This window comes from Apus apus, chromosome 4 (genome assembly GCF_020740795.1).
Source record: "Apus apus isolate bApuApu2 chromosome 4, bApuApu2.pri.cur, whole genome shotgun sequence".
Lineage (NCBI taxonomy): Eukaryota > Metazoa > Chordata > Aves > Apodiformes > Apodidae > Apus > Apus apus.
The window spans coordinates 14,991,235-15,001,329 of NC_067285.1; the positions used below are offsets into that span (position 1 = coordinate 14,991,235).

Below are 10,095 nucleotides of genomic sequence, written 5' to 3' on the forward strand. Positions count from 1 at the left end.
CGGGGCCCAGAGTTGCCGGACCCGCGACGGGGAACGGAGGGAGGCGGCAGCGGAAGCGCCCGACGTGGAAACATCCGCATCAGGGGTGCGAAGGACAGCAGGGTTCGATGAAAGCTACCCCGCGGAGGAGCCAGCCTGCGACCGGTGCCGGCAGGACGGGTCGGGCTCGGCGCGCTGCAGAGCTGCGAGCGGCCGTGGTTCTTGGCGCTGGGTGCCGGCTGGTGGCACTGGGACCCAGGATCGGTGGAAGCTGCAGACCATCTCGGCAGCGATGGTCTACCTCAAGGGGTGTCCATATAAACCAGGCATCCTCCCCCGCCAGCAGCCAGTTCCCCAACAACCCCAGGGCTCCTGCACGCCAGCAGCTGGCGACCTCTCTGGCATCTGGGCCCGCCGCCGCCATGGCTCGTCCTGGTCTCCCCTTAGCCCGGGCCAGGCGACACGCAAGGCCCCGGTACCGGGACCCGGCAACGGAGGGCTGACAGCGGCCGGGCTGAGCCGGGCCCGATCCTGTCCGTCGGAGCCCCGCAGTCCTGGGGATGGGGCGCCCGTAGCACCATCTGCTGGTGAGGGCCTCGGCGTGGCAGGGAAGCCGGCACCCACTTGCGGACAGACCCTCGCCGGGGCCGAGAGGTATCGGGGCTGCGGGAGCGGCGGGACTCCGGGATAAAGGCACCAATCGCTCCCGGAGCCGGACACCAAGGACCCGCATGGAAGAGCTGGCCGGACAGCGGGGACTGGCTCGCTGCCCTCGGGGAGCCCGGCCGGGGTCGGGTACGAGCGGCGCACGCTGCAGGGCGGCCGCCCCAGGCAGCCAGGGCCAGGGGCGCTTCCATCGCACGGGCATCGCCTTGTCCCGCAGGGTTCCCCGCGGCAGGACGCCTCTCCGGTGACCGTGCAGAGCCACCAGCCTTCCTCGTCCGTCCCAGCCAGGGCCCAGGATGCGGAGGGAGAGGACCCGGTGTCTCCCAGGAGCTCCCAAGGGCTCGGTGCGCTCGGCGGAGCCGAGCACCAAGTGGAGACGCTTGGGCCTGGGGCCTGGGGAAGTCCGCGGGCAGCAACGACTCCCGTGGAAATCCTCTCTCCCCTTGTCTCTCTGCCCCACGAAACGCTTCGAGCCCCTTGCCCCGCGGCCAGGGTTACCGAGGCAGGGGTTGCGGGGACACGCAGTCACTGTGCAACGTACGGTACCGGGGGGTAGGGGAGGGAGGATGAAACATACCTCTGGCTCTGCTAGGGGTGAGCAGGAATGCTCAAAGGCGTAGAGGGGATGAGGCTTAAAACGCGCCTGGGAAGAAGCTGATAAAAAGCAGCAAAGGGGTGCCCGGAGCAGCGGGGCTTTGAGCGCTGGAAGAAGAGGATCCGGGGGGAAAGGGCTGTGCAATTTCAGCCGTGCAAAGCCCTGGCATCCCGGGACAGGAAGAAGGCAATTTAAGCTTGGAAATGTGTTCGGTTGCAAATACTTCAGCCGCAGTTTGCAATAGCGCTTAAGGCTGACCGAGAACCCCTTCAGAAACGGCTCAGTTTTTGGATCCGAAAGAAGGACACGGGTTTCTGAACCATTTTGGGGTTTTTTGGTGTTTTGTTGGGGTTTTTTGTTGTGGTGTTTTTTTGTTGGTTTGTTTGTTTTATTGGTTGGATTTTTTTTGTTTTCCCGTTGTTTGTTGCTGTGTGGTGTTTTTTCCTGTATTATCAGATGATGTCAGAAAGGCTTCAGGGGTATTTGTTGCTCAAATGAGTGTTGTGGTTGCAGGCCAAAATTTTGTACTGTGCCTTTTGCTAAGGCTGGCTCTATTAAAATGAAACTCCAGTGCGTTATGCAGTAAAGGACAAGAAATAAAACACATTATCCCATTTAATGTCCCTTATGTATTTTTTTTCCTTACAAACAAACTACATTGGAAGAGACGTGTTTATTCTGAAACGTTCCTCAACAATTTGTCTCTGCTTTGAACGCAAACTCCGGATGCAGCAAAGTCACTTATCTGCTGAGATATCACCAACAACATAAAGCATCAGGGAAAGGAGCAAAAAAGTCTCCCAGCTGCCAGGGTCAGCTTCCAGATTCCGAGAAGACGCCGCTAAAGGAAATATTCACTTACCTGTCTCAGTTTTCCTGCCCCGATACAGTGGCCTCGTTAAAGCAATTGCACCCCACTGCAGGAATGGCAAGGCGAATCTAAAAATAAAACGCTTTGGGTTTTGTTGTGGTTTTTTGTTTGGTTTTTTTTGAGGGGCGACGGAGTTGGCTTTCTTTTTCTTTTTTTTAAATAACTGGTAGGTTTGCTATGGAAGCCCTTTAAACGCTGCAAAGCTCTGGTTACCTGCGTGCGCTGGGGCAGCAGCGGGGGTGGGGGGAGCAGCCACTGCCGCCCCGCGCAGGTCGGGGGCAGCCCGGGACCCTGCAAGGGGGGGGCCCCGGCGCACCTCCCTGACAGCGATACATACCAGATAGGGGAGGTCTCAGTTTACACCAGCTGCGACCCTGGCTCGCCGTCCGCAGGGGCGGTGAAGCGCTGGTCCTTTCTTATATTACGGTAATTACTTTAGAAAGCTTGACTCACATTAAAAGTATCCATAAAGATTTACCCGCGGCTTTGTCGATTTGGAAATAGGTTTCTACATTTTCCATCTACTCTAAATTTGCTGGTTTTAATCTCCAAAACAGTTATTGGGAAAGAGAACTGGGGGAGGAGAAGCATTTCTATAAAGAGTTGAACCAAAGCACATTAAATATTTTCCCAACATCACCAAATAAACAACAATCCTCCAGCTCCCTATAAACTATTTAAAGCATGCCATATCATCTCTTCTGCTCTTGCCAATGTACTTGCTTTTTAATTTATAAGCCGATTAGAGCAGGGGCCTGTCTTTTCGTGTATATTTGCAAAATGTCTGGCACCCTTTCAGTCAGTCGCAGTTCACAAACACTTAAATCTGCATTTAACTTACTTATTATAGGTAGTAACTTCGATTTTTCCTCACTTTCGTAGAGCTACTGCCTGTGAAAATGCTTGTTGTAAATGATCTGAGCAGTTGTTGAAGGATTTCAGCAGAGGAAACCTCTCTGGATGGCAGAGCTCACACACACACACAGAAAAGCACAAGGGAAATTTCAGCTGAGATCTCAGGCTGTATAAATCAGCCCAAAAGAAAACGAGGAAAAACGCCTTAGGAGGAACATTTTTAGCTAGCTAGAAAATAAACTTCTGCTCATAAATGATGAAAGTTATTATCATCAGAGGATGTGCTGTACCAAACAAACCTCCATTAGGCTGGAAAGGATAAAACAGGCTAGACAGCCCTTTTTTAAAAAAAAAATCATAATGTCTTTGATTCCCAAGATATCAACCATGTCTGTTGCTGTAGTGCTGTCAAGTAAACCTGAGTTATGGAAGCTCTAAAAGAAGCCAGCAAGGAGAAAACTCAGCAAGCAAAAATTAAGAGCTCTATCCATAGATACTTTACCAAAATATACTTTCTTTTCAGATTCTTAAATTCCTGCCCTGTACGATGGCATGACAATTTCTGAGAGGAGCAAGAATGTGAGAGGAGCAGTGAATGTGGCAAAGCTGTAGTCATGACAATTGCATGACAGATTCTTTTTATTGAGGTTTTTGCTCTTTCTGTACTGTGGTGTCCAGCATTTTCACCACAAGAGCCTTAATGTCTGGAATGTAACCTCTTAAAACTGCCAGTGCCTCAAGGTGGGTGTTGCACCGTCTGAACTCCACTGCTAAAATCATTTTCTAGCATGTTTATGTATCACATCTAACCTGAAGAAGCAGGCAAAGGACAACCACTTTATGTAATACAGTATCCGTGCACTGCTCTTTAATGTAGGTGACCTGGGAAGTTCTGTTAACAAGCAAATACATCTGTCTGGGCTAGGAGGACTGGCTGGCTAGGGACCTCAGCCACAGCGGGAGGAAAGCAAGCCCACTGAGAGCTTCCTCCTTCCATATGCGCAAAAAGCAAGGCATCGATCAAAACCAACTGCCTGGTCAGGAAAAGCACACTTAGCAATGCTGTCTTTGCATTTTTTGCCAGCATGAAAGGAACATAAACTAGTATCTCCAAATCTAGCCATAGGAAAACAGAGTGCAGTGCTGCCAGGCTTTCCTGAGAGAGACAAACTGTATCACTCGCTGCCTAATTAAGAAATATCTAAAAATAAGGGACAGGGACAAAAAGAAGGCACCAGTCTCATAAAGGCTGCAAGTGTGGTTCCTTACTAGCTGGCACACCATAAGAAGACACAAGAGAAACTGGAGTAATTAGGTTGTGTTTTAGTCAGCTTCTGATCGTGATCCTTTTTTTTTTTCCCCTTTTTATTTTTCTTTTTGTAACTTAGTTCCCAGTTCTGTGAGCAGTTAGCTACCATGTACTCTGCTAGAATAAAATGTATTTATTATTTTCCTTAGTCTGTCTAATTTGCTGTATGACCTCAAAAATACTCTGAGAAACCAGAGTAACCTAGTCCTGCAGATTTGTCTACAGAGAGAACTAGCGAGCTTCCAAAGTATTTGTCTCCCAACAGGTGTTTTGAGGTTCCTGAAAAACTGAGATACACTATTTCCATAAACCTGTGAGAAGGCCTCTGGAGGCTGGTCAAACCAGGTGATGTTCCAGCAGATAGAAATTCTGTTTGCTCAAAGCCTCTTCCACAAGCAGAAAAAAAACACATAATGTCTGAGAATACCTCTGTGTCCACCACCCTTGGACAAAGAAAGATCTTTAAATCCATGAACTTCCCTGTACTCATCAATGACTGGGTCTGATTTAGCTTCTGTTTTTCATATCTTGAGTAGAAGCAACTGCAGCAGCAATTTGTCATAGTCAAAGAGATATGGAGGACAAACACAATAATGAGACCCAGAGCTCTGCAGTGCTCCAAAGACCACAATAGCCTCAGAAGCATTTTCCTCAAACTGAGCCCAGCCCTGAAGGAACACAGAAATATGAAGAATTATCCTCATTTCACATAATCATGTGAAAAAGAAAGGTAAGTGAATATGCCAGTTTTAGAAGCCTGAGAATGAATGTGAGCAAGTATTTGTCCCACCACCTGGGGGGAGATGATGGAGGTAAAGGAAGAGAGAATACAGGGGAATGGTAAAAGTTCACAGAGACCTTCTATTTTTCTGGAGGAATGCTTCACATTCCAGCAGCAAAAATGAAGGAAGTGGACATGAGGAGTAGATCAGAGAGGGGAAATAGGAAGATGGATGAAGTGCAAGGCTGGAGGAGCAAGCAAGTCAATTATGAAGAAGAGGAAGGGGCTGTGTGCAGAGACCAATGAGGAGATGGAGCTCAGGGGACAAAACAGCAGCCAAAATGTTCTCAAGTCAGAGATGTTGCTGGTGTGAGGAAGGCAGAAAAAAACAACCCAAATCTTTCAGGTAAACCTTTGTTCTTGGTATCCATTTGATTCTGGCACCACTGTCACCACCTCTATCAAGACAACTGAGCATGGCCCTGCTATAGGCAGAGACAGAGAAAATCAGCTACATCAAAGCAGCAAACTATTGGTTTGCATAAAGAAATCACAAGCAAGCTATGAAACTCATGGCCAGAGAGCAAGTGGAGGAACCACTGACAAGCTTGGGTCATGCCTGAGAACCACACAAGTAGATGGAGGAGAAATTAAGTGAAATGCCAGTGATGCAGAAGCAGTGGATGCCCAGGATGAACCCAGAAGACGGGGAGGATCAGAAGTGAGCACCACTGAATGAGGGAGAAAGACCAGCAGCACACCACTGAGCTGTACCAATGGAGAGAGGAACAGATGGAATGATGCTGGAGAGACCTTAAAACAACACTCTGCTTCCATTGTCTAGCGAAAGCTCTCAAATAAACCGAGAAAAAGCAATCCCCTTTCTGCATAAGTTCCAATAGCAACAGTGAATTCCTGAGCTGCTCCTCTTTAAGGTGGTGGTGAAGAGACAGAAGCCTGCAAGCATCACTTGTAAGGCTGAAAGTACACAATCTGGAGAATCTCTCTGGGATGCTCTAAGCATGCAAAGACACGGCCTGCCTGCAGCTTTACACAAATTTAACATAAACCCCATTCCTCCTACTGACAATGAACAAGCAAATAGTTCTTTCCCCTGTCTTGGGAGCAAGAGGGCAGGAGAAAAGCGTTGCATGATGACAAAGAGCTATGACAGAAGTATTTCCACAGCCCTTACAGCAACACAGCCTTTCTTCAGCACAGCTTCAGTGCTGGCAGGGCTGCAGAAATGAGGTGAAAAGCACAGGGTCCCTAGCCCAGGCACAGAAGCTTATTGCCCAGGAACAACTGTACGGAAAAAGCCTAAGTTGATAGCAGAGACATCTCCTTTGTCCTTTCTACCATGATCTGCATGTTGCCTTGTTTCTAGTAACAGCAACATAGAGAAAGCTAAAAATAAAGCTATATAAGCAATGTAATAGGCATGCAATTGCATGTCTATTTTCTCTGAAAAAATTATGCTTTATTTCCTGTACAATGGAAAGTACAGTTTGATGTTACAACTATTGGGTTTTGACTGAATGCAGAAATTTTACTTAAACAATGACATTTCCCCCTGTATTTAGTATTACCATATGTCACTGATTATATATTTAAGTTGCAGAAATGAATTAAATTTCACGGCTTCCTCATGTTAGATTCTCTTGGAGTGGACTTCTTTTGTTGTTAACCAAAATACTTGGAAAACAGTTTCAATCAAATCAGCAGAATTTTGGTATAATTTCAGAAGAAAACTGGTTGTCACAAACCAAGCACCGAACACGACATAATCCAAAAGGCTAGGTAAGGCTTTGCAAACCTGCAGCAACCATGGCCAGGATAGAGAAAAGAGGTTAATTGAACACCACAGACTCAGAGATGGGAAAAAAAAAAAAAAAAGACATAGTGCAGTGTTTGGATCTCCCTTGCCTGGGGTCTTATTCCTTCTGCCTCAGAAGTTATCATATATCTCACATTTCAGTGCTTATTCCACTTACTTGGGGTGAAGTATCTTTTCTCAGCTGGCTACAGAGCATTAGTGACAATCATGTTGCACACATGTTCCAGGAGAAGCCAGCCTTGTGCTTGTTAGATTTCTTCTCGTCTTCTGGAGGAAAAAAAAATAAATCCAGATTTTCTTTACTCCTTCTGTTTCCCATCATGATTTGGACTGCAAACATTTATATCCCCACTAGCAGTCCCCCAGTGGCCCCTGGCCCTTTTCTAGAGTACCAGCAGACAGCAGACCCCCTAGGTTCCCATCAGCCAGGAAGGAAGTGAATTGTAACCTGTAGCCTCTGAGAATCTGGCTTCAGAACTTAGAGGCAAGGTGATGTGAAAGGACTTTACAAAACTCACCACATCCATGCTTCCTGCCTCCTCCAGGTCCTGCCTGAACCTGCATGCTCAGAGCTGGAAGAGGACAGCCACAATCAGAGATGTCACCAGTGGCAGGAGACGTGGACAAGCTGCGGAGGGAGTTCAGTGGTGGCAGCCATGGCGTAAAGCAGAACCTGAGCAGTCCTGGTGAGTGGGAAGCAGGTTATTGTTCCTAACTGAAGAGCAACTTCATAAGGGGACAACAGGTAAAAGAAGGAGGCTCCAGCATAAGAAGAAAACAAGGACAGCCGTGGCGTGCTTGCTGAAGGACTCACCAGGCAGGACACAGCCAGAACAGACCTCAATGAGAGCCTTGCAAATTCATGTCATACTTTGCCAAAGACTCAATCAATTGAGCATGTGCTAAAGCTCAGTTTGTTTTGTCTTATTTGGAGCTTTGGAAGGTATTTCCTATCTTGACTCGTTGAACATGCTCCAGCCACACACCTGCAACTTCTGGAGCGCATCCTCTCGGCAAGAGGCTGGCTAGCACGTCATCACTTATGCAGGGCAAATCCTACTGAAAGCACATCAGACCACAGCTTTTGCACCAGTTTACTTTTACATGTAGCACATGTAAGCTAACATCTGGCAGGAACACAACTATGTCCTGATGGAGATGAAGCTCATTGCAACAGATGGTGCTTGATACTGCAGGACCACAGTGGCTCCACCTCAGACTGAGCACTATTCCTCTTCTGCCTCTTTACAACCTGTGGCCACATCTTTTTGGGAGCAGCGCTATTGTCACTAAGCCCCTGCAGTTCCCTCCAGTCTATAGGTCATGCTCAACTTAGAGGTCACTGCCTAGTCCTAACATCCAGGTTATTTTGCAGCTGTAGAGGAGCCTCAGTGCATGAAGTGGGACCCTCACATAACAGTTGGATTGTACGTTAATGTAACACGAGGTTAGCAATACTCCAAACCAGACAGTGCCTCCAGCACAGGAGGAAACCTTCTCTCCAAGCACACAGTAGCTCTGCCAGCACGCACGCAAGCAGCACTGCTAGTTGGAAATCTAACAAGAAACATCTGGTGCCCATTTGGGGGCACAGGATGGAAAAGCCAGCAAAGAGCAGCCTCTAATGCCACCTCTTCATGACTGAGAGCTTCATCCTAAAGGAAAAAGCGTGCAGAAGAGAAAATCCAGGATCAAAATTAATGTTGCTCTGAGTCCAGATACAAGATGTGACCAACCGTCTGTAGCTTTACACGGTTACCGTCCGAGACCTTGTTGCCAGAGGTTTGCCAGTAGAAGTACGGAGAGAGATTGCCACCTTGTGGTTCCTCTTCCTGCAGTGCCATGTTTGTTTTTCAAAAACTGTACTACCCTAGACCACTGGGTTCCAAACTGCTGTCCGAGGATTTCTGGTGACAACGGTACTGTGGACAAGAATACTTTCCAAGTACTTACTTACTGAAACAGTGAGCCTGTAATTCACAGTCTTCAGTTCCTACACTGAGAAACTTATCCCCAGAAAATCTTTCAGGAATCTAATCTGCAAGTTAATAAAGATGAGTAACTACTGGTACACAGATTCCACACAGCTATCCAAAATGCAACGGGAGGGATGCACAGAAACCGATTGTGTCTACAATATCCCTAGCATCCAGAAATCTGTGAGAAATTAATCGCTGATGACAGCCTGCAGTTTAAAAAATGTGGGATGGTCTCAGGCAGTAGCTCGCGCACAGTCCTAATAAAGAAGGAGCAGCCATGTATTCCACCACCTCCAGACAGGAAGGCTGGAGCAGGCTGAGCTTGTCCCTTGGTCACTCCGGGTAACCTTTAGGATATTTTGTGAGATTTGTTCCTCCAGTGGTGTAAGTTGAGGTAAGGTCTGCAAAAGGAGACTACCAGTCAGCACCTCCGCAAATCACGCCCAGGTAGAGCATCAGGCAGTATTTCCTCACTGGAGCTAGAGGAGAGTTAGAAATTAAAAGATCAGCAAGAGCTTTTCTGGGTACATTAATGAGCGAATAATCAGAATTTTTGGAGCACTTCCTTTTCCTCCATGACATTTTCTGACTAGCTTCCTGTTTTGCCACTATCAGTAAGCCTGTTACAGTTGTTGTAAAGGAACTGACTCTCTTCATTTCCCCAGTCTCATTTCAAGGTTGCCGTGGATGTTGATCCAGGGAAGACCCAAACGTTTCAACAGTCCCTAATCGCCTTCTCCAGCATGTAGTTCTGAAGCTGATAAACCCCGTGTGAGCATCAAATTCCCAATCAGTTCTAGATATGCTAATAAATGTTACAGCGTGGTAGCAAGACCGCAAATCTAACGAGTATCTGCCCCGAAATAAAATAACTCCCACGGGACGAAGGGAGATGAATTTGAACTGAAAAGCTAAGGATTGGGCCTCAGCAGGTAACAGAGAGAGGCTGACCGCTACTCCCAGCCCTCGAGCCTGCGGACAGAAGCCTTTCGGCGAACCCTGCCCGCACAGCGCACGGGCGTGTACAGGTCCCACCCGCAGCGCACGGCCGGCCCTCGCCCCGCACCCGGGACAAACGCGGGAACGAGTGCGGATGCCTGGGCCCGGGCTGGCTGCTCAGGGCCCGCAACCCTCTTCAGCTGTCGGGGGCGGCGGTGGCCCCGCATCCCCGGGGATGCGCTCCAGGGCAGCCCCGCACCAGACGTGCGGTGAGCGCTCGGCGCCGCCCGCCGTGAGAACGCTGCCGTGCGGGGCGGGAGGGCCAGCCCCCCGGTCCCCAGCTC

General features: G+C 48.5%; 1 long non-coding RNA gene across 1 annotated transcript; it reads right to left on the bottom strand.

Annotated features, from left to right (window-relative positions):
- Nucleotides 1-1,854: 1,854 nt before the first annotated feature.
- Nucleotides 1,855-9,285, bottom strand: LOC127383525 (uncharacterized). Its single transcript, XR_007889226.1, has 3 exons — nucleotides 7,352-9,285; nucleotides 6,991-7,100; nucleotides 1,855-2,179 (listed from the first exon to the last, which is right to left on the bottom strand). It is a non-coding gene; the product is annotated as an uncharacterized LOC127383525 (long non-coding RNA).
- Nucleotides 9,286-10,095: the final 810 nt, after the last annotated feature.